The sequence below is a fragment of the Cnephaeus nilssonii genome (genome assembly GCF_951640355.1).
Source record: "Cnephaeus nilssonii genome assembly, chromosome: 2".
Lineage (NCBI taxonomy): Eukaryota > Metazoa > Chordata > Mammalia > Chiroptera > Vespertilionidae > Cnephaeus > Cnephaeus nilssonii.
This window is the reverse complement of record NC_137073.1, coordinates 49677568-49683567: the sequence shown is the minus strand read 5'-3', so window position 1 is coordinate 49683567 and position 6000 is coordinate 49677568.

The following is a 6000-nucleotide window of genomic DNA, read 5'->3' as shown; positions in this document are numbered from 1 at the left end:
CTGGCAGCGGAGTGGTTAGGGGGTGATTAGGCTGGCAGGCAGAAGCGGTTAGGGGCAATCAGGAAGGCAGGCAGGCAAGCAGTTGGGAGCCAGCAGTCCTGGATTGTGAGAGGGATGTCTGACTGCCCGTTTAGGCCCGATCCAACCAGGATCGGGCCTAAACGGGCAGTCGGACATCCCTCCTGGAATTCCCAGATTGGAGAGGGTACAGGCTGGGCTGAGGGACACCCCCCCGCCGTGCACGAATTTCGTGCACCAGGCTTCTAGTATACATATATAATCACAAATCCAATGAGAGACTATAGTATGCACATATATGCTATGTATATTCTACTTTACTATGAGAGAGACTACCCAAGAGATGTCATTGAGACCAGGGAAGATGTCTGTGAAGAAATGACATTAGAGCTGAAAGCTAAAGGACAGACAGGATGCAGTTACATGCAGAGTAAGGGGGAAGAGAAGGCCAGCAGAGGGAACAGCCTGTACAAAGTCACCAATTCAAGGAAAAAGCTTGGAGTGGTGGCCCACATTATATCCCCTCATTATAGCCCTCCTCTGTTTCAGCCATAGCTGTGGTGGATGGTCCCTGTGAGCTCAAACTCACCTCTAGCTGACAGCCACCCACCTCAAGCATCTGAGCATCTTTCTGCTTTCTCCGATAATGCCTCAAGTGCAGTGTGCAAGTGCAGGGGTATTAACCCCACCCTGTCAGGCAACCCTCAGCCATGGGGGACAGGAGCTGGTTGATAAATGCCCCAGCCTCTCCTCCCTCAGGGTCACCCCTCTGGGAGGCAGTCTGTTTTCTTCTCAGGAGGTTGCAGCAAAATAGAGCCCCGTTGCCCAGAACAGCGATCTCAAAAATGCACTCCTATTCTTTCTCCCCCTTCTTTTCTTTCTCACTCTTCTCATGCCTTCACTCCTTCTCAATCACCCCCCTCTTGCACCTATGTCATTTTAAGGGAACTCAAATCTAGGATACATACATATTAGAGAATCTGAAAAAAGTCTGAAAGGGAATGAGCAAGGAAAAAAGGAAAGCAAAATGAGGTTGGGATTGTAGGTTGACGACAGACTACGCAGAGGTGTGAGCCAGAAAGAGAATGTCATACTACATGCCTGTGGGTAGAGACTGGGTTACAGTAGATGAGCAATGCAGGAGGCTCTAACAGTAGTCCAGGCAACAAGATGGTGGCTTGCACTGTGATGTTAGCACAGTGATGAAAAGAGAGGGACAGGTTGAGATATTCTAAAAGTAGAATGGTCCACACTTGCTAATGGATTGAGTTAGAGAAAGGAAGGGATCAAGGATGAGCTGGCTTGAGCAAATGGGTGGATGGTAGTAATATTTAACTGGGAATAGATGTACAGAGGAAGGAACAAGATTGGGCAGGAAAATCAAGAGTATAATTTTGTTCTCCTAATATCTGAGAAGTCTGTGTGGTGAGTCAGGAGCTCAAGGCAGTGGCCAGACTGTAGATTTGGGGGTCATATGTGATGTTTAAACCAAGGGACTGGATGAGTCCACATAAAGAGATCAAAGAGTCAGAGAAGAAAAGAGGGCCTGTGGTGGAGCTCTGGAGAACTCTAACATTTGGATAGTAGATAGGGAAAGAAGAGGTAGCAAATGAAATTATAAGGAGCAACCAGAACTATAGGAGGCTTGTGGTACCACACAATCCAAGAGGGGAGAGTGATTTGCTTTAGGAGCAGGGGCTGTGTCTTTTTTGTACTGGTATCCCAAGTGCCCAGAATTGCAACTGGTACATAATATAATAAAATATCCCATAAATATTTGTTAAGTGATTAAAAGAATTAATGAATTATTGGTTTCCTGAATGTTGTCTCTCCTTCTAATTTATGTTATGTATCTGGTGCCATAGTAACCTTCCTATTATAACAGATCTCTTACATCTTCCCTACCTAAAGCCACTGATGGCGCATCATAAGCTAACAAAATCCAGCCTCTTCAATTTAGAATTCCAGATGCTTGGCAATCTGGTCCCTACTCTGCATATACCCCAGTTCTACTTTTTGTTTTGTAAGTGTCTCCTATGCTTTGTAAACCCTGGTTATTGACTCAAAACTGACTAGTCAGCCTGGAGTGATGTCATTTTGTTTCCCTCTCTTGTATTCTCCTATCAACCTCCAACCCCTTCTCTAAGCAGAAGGTCAAATCCCATCTCCTCTATAAAAACATTTCCATATTTCCCCTCTGCCTGAGCATCATTAATCTCTCCCCTCCTCTACTTCTAATTATCTACACTAATAAAAGAGAAACATGCAAATTGTCCGTACCTCCGCTACGCCCACAAGACAATCAGGAGCGAGTATGCAAATTAACCCAACCAAGATGGCTGCAGCCACGGAGTGAGCAGGAGGCTTGGGTTTCCCTGGCGATGGAGGAAACCAAGCTTCCTGGCCAGCCCTGGCCTCCGCTCAAGGCTACAAAGTTTCAATTATAGAAGATAAATAAATCCCAACAAAAATGGTGGTGGCGATGGAGCTGAAGCAAACAGAAGGCTTGGGTTGCCCCCAGCGATGGAGGAAGCCAAGCTTCCTGGTCAGCCCAGGCCTCCGCTCAAGGCTACAAAGTTTCAATTATAGAAGATAAATAAATCCCAGATACCAGGGCCTCCGCTTGGGTCGCTGGGGGGGGTTGGCCGGCCTGCAAACCACCACAGGTCCCTCGCCCAGGCCGCCTCACGCCCTAAGGGAACTCCCACCCTGATCCGGGACACCCTTCGGGGCAAACCAGCCAGCCCCCATCCATGCACCAGGCCTCTATCCTATCTAATAAAAGAGTAATATGCAAATTGACCGTCACTCCAACACACAAGATGGCTTCCCCCATGTGGTCAAAGATGGCTGCCCCCATGTGGACACAAGATGGCCACCACAAGATGGCCAGCAGGGGAGGGCAGTTAGGGGTAACCAGGCTGGCAGAGGAGGGAAGTTGGGGGTGACCGGGCCTGCAGGGAAGGGCAGTTGGGGGGGACCCAGGCCTGCAGGGGAGAGCAGTTTGGGGGACCAAGCCTGCAGGGGAGGGCAGTTGGGGGGGACCAGGCCTGCAGGGGAGGGCAGTTGTGGGGGACCCAGGCCTGCAGGGGAGCAGTTAGGCATCGATCAGGCTGGCAGGGGAGTGGTTAGGGGGTGGTCAGGCTGGCAGGCAGAAGCGGTTAGGGGCAATCAGGAAGGCGGGCAGGCGAGCAGTTGGGAGCCAGCAGTCCTGGATTGTAAAAGGAATATCTGACATCCTTCTCACAATCAGACATCCCTCGAGGGGTCCCAGATTGGAGAGCATGCAGGCTGGGCTGAGGAATACACCCCCCCCCCCCCGTGCACAAATTTTGTGCACTGGGCCTCTAGTCTAATTATAATATGCATTGCTGTTTGCTTTATATTAGGGGGGGGGTGTGTGTTACCCACTAGGTCATGAGCTCCTAGATGATAAGGCCCCCACAACACATAGAACATAGTACATGCTTGATAAATGTACCAAATTGAGAACCTTTTCATGAGAAGTCCTAAGTTTCAGGTTGGCTTCTATTCCAGGCTTAGCTGCTTATAACCTTGGGCAGGTCCCTTAACCTCTGTTGGCCTCATCTCTAAAATAAGATTAATCCTATCAGTGTTGCTGTGAAAATTAATTATTTATTATTTTGAAAGTGCCTTGAGATCTTAGAGATTGGCATTTCTATTTTTGTGGCATCTTTCTCGCTAGAGATTGCAATTCTTTTTAAAGAAACACACAGAGGAGAGGCATAGACTGTTCAAAGAACAGTTGTTTTCTTCAGAACCTGAAATAATTACATCCTGTATTTCAGACAAGGTCATTCTTTAGCCTTGTACTAAATGATGGAGGCTTTAAAAGACCTGCCTTTCCTACCAGTGATTTTAAAGTGATTACAGTATTTATGCTGAATTATGAAAAGATGAGTAAGGATTCTATCATGCAGAGAATAGATTTCCCTGAGGGAAAAAATAAATGCATAAAACGTTTAAAACATACTAGATGTAAATGACCTTTACAGTAACAAGTCTCCTGGTCAAGACTACGAGTAGAAACACTTACTTGAAGGATTTGTTTATTTCAAAACATAGCCAAGTCAAGGGCAAAGGGAGCAAAGTCACTGATAGAATAACTCATGTTTCGTATACCTTAACTCACTCAGTCTTCACTATGTTCCCATGAGATACTCAGGGCAGGTCTTACTCAACCTGTTCTGTGGTTGAGGAAATTGCAAGCCAGTGTGATTGTGCAACTTGTCCAAGGCCACTCTATATTTCGTGGAACCAGGACTCAACCTCTTTTGACTCAAGTCCAGGGCTCCTCCCACTCACCTCACTAGTGCTCTGAGCACTGTGCAAAGGACACCAAGGCTGCTTGAAGATAAGACAGGAGAGCAAGGAGGACGGAGACTTCAGAGAGCTTCCTTTGCTGCTTTGAGTCTCTCTTCTCAACAGGTCCCTTAGCTGCTCTGCACAAGGATCCCCTTTTCCCAGACGCTAGTGCTTCCTCAGTGTGTACTAGTAGGTGAGCTTTATTCTGCTGCCCCGTTCTCCTCAGTCAGGGCTTCTCTCCCATCCCAGGCTTCTATCAACTGACTGCTGCATGGCAGTAACTAGAAAGCACTGAGCAGGAAAGTGTTAATGGTATCAGAACCCAATGCTCCCAGCACACAAGGGGTAGCATCTACGGGGATCTCAAGTTTGCATCCAGAGCTGCTTCCCTGTGGTTCTCTGAAGAGAGGAGTGGTACCCAGACATGAAGGGACACCCTTGAAGAATGTCCATGATGCAAACGAATCTCCTAACTTTGCATCCCCTCTGTCCAAATCCCTCTTCTGAGAGCCTAAGTGAATGAACTAAAGAAGGAGCTTAGCCTCTGAGTCTGGAGAGGTGCTTCCATCTTAAAGATGGAAAGGCAGTCACTTCCTGTAGCTTGTTCTCTCTCTCCGTTGCACTCCCTCAGAACTTTTACAGCTCTAGCAACATTCCTGACATTGGGCCTTGGGTTATAGTTATCTGTAGACAAGTCTTATCTCCCCTATTGAATCATAAGCATATTGAAAACAAAAAATATTTACTACTAGAGGCCTGGTGCACAAAATTCGTGCACAGGTGGGGTCCATAGGCCTGGCCAGTGATCAGGGCTGATCAGGGCCTTTCAGCTGCCAGCTGAGACCTTCCTGCCAGCTGCTGGCTGTTGGCCAGGGCCTGCTGGATGGGGCAGGGATCAGGGGAGGTTGGAAGGCCGCAGGAGGTTGTCTGTAGGAGCGCACTGACCACCAGGGGTCAGCTCCTGTGTTGAGCGTCGTTCCAGTCATTCTGGTCATTCTGGCATCCGGTCACTTAGGCTTTTATATATATAGATTGTGGTAGCAATAGTGGGAAGCATTAATTATTGAATATTAAACTGGGTGGTAGGTAGGTCCTCAGCGCTTCACATATCTGGTGTAATGAGTCTTTGCAACAGCCCTAGGAAGCAGGTATCATTTTCATTCAAATTTTATAGCTGAGGAGATAGAGAAATGGATAAATTATTTGTCCTAGATGTCAATCTAATAGTTAACATTTTCATTGCCAGGACCCGTGCTAAATGTACTATGCATCCAATATCTCTCTCAATGTGTTCTGCTTTTAATCTCAATATCTATCTCTACCTATCCCTCTCCCTCTCTTCTCTCCCTTTTCCCCTTCTTTCTCTTCCCCCAAACAAAACATCTGTCTTTATTTTCCTTTCAATTTATATAATGAGGAAACTGGGTCATTCATAGAGTTTTCTCCACTCTGGATTTTGTAGATTATATTATACTAGGGGCCCAGTGAATGAATTCATGCACCTTGAAAGGAACTGTAGGCCGTGAGGCTGTGTTGGGCACAGGGGCGGGTCTCAGCCCATCCTCTGCACCCCTGCCCGGCTCCTCCCGCTGCGGCCCCTGGTCCCCTGTCTGCCAGCAGCCCCACTCCCACATGCTGACGATGCCAGCCCCACTC